The sequence below is a fragment of the Sinocyclocheilus anshuiensis genome, unplaced genomic scaffold, assembly GCF_001515605.1.
Source record: "Sinocyclocheilus anshuiensis isolate Anshui unplaced genomic scaffold, SAMN03320099.WGS_v1.1 scaffold213, whole genome shotgun sequence".
NCBI lineage: Eukaryota > Metazoa > Chordata > Actinopteri > Cypriniformes > Cyprinidae > Sinocyclocheilus > Sinocyclocheilus anshuiensis.
Window position 1 is genome coordinate 1,128,719 of NW_015540860.1, and position 538 is coordinate 1,129,256.

The window sequence follows — 538 nt, forward strand, 5'->3', positions numbered from 1 at the left end:
ACTAGAAATCAGTGGTTAAGTTGTATTTACAACACTGTTCCAGAACAGTTCAACCCAAATATTCAGATGTGTGCAGCGCATTTTATGGAGGACTGTTTCCTGATCCTGGGAGAGTAGACTACAATGCTGTCTACACACAAAGGCTGTTTCTATAAAGTTAGGCAGTTCCAACTTTGCAAGGACAGTCTGGCGCTTCTGACTCACAGACTGTAAGTATGCTTTTCATATTTAAAGGATTTGCCACTGATGATTCAAACATGAGTTTTGAGCAGTGTAGAGTAGGGCTTGTTGTTTGTCATTTCTCCGATCACAAATGCAGACATGGTTTTATGTTTGCGTGGCGCGATACGCAACGCTAGAAAAACAGTATAAGTCATTATAATCAGTAATTATGTCCCCACTGGATGCAAAAATGCTTCGTTTGTAATGGGTATTATTGGCCGGAACACGGCATCACAATATGTTAAGGGGTGTAACATTTCCGTCACATGCTTGAGGTATTCGGCCAATCACAACGCACTGGATAGCTGGCCAATCA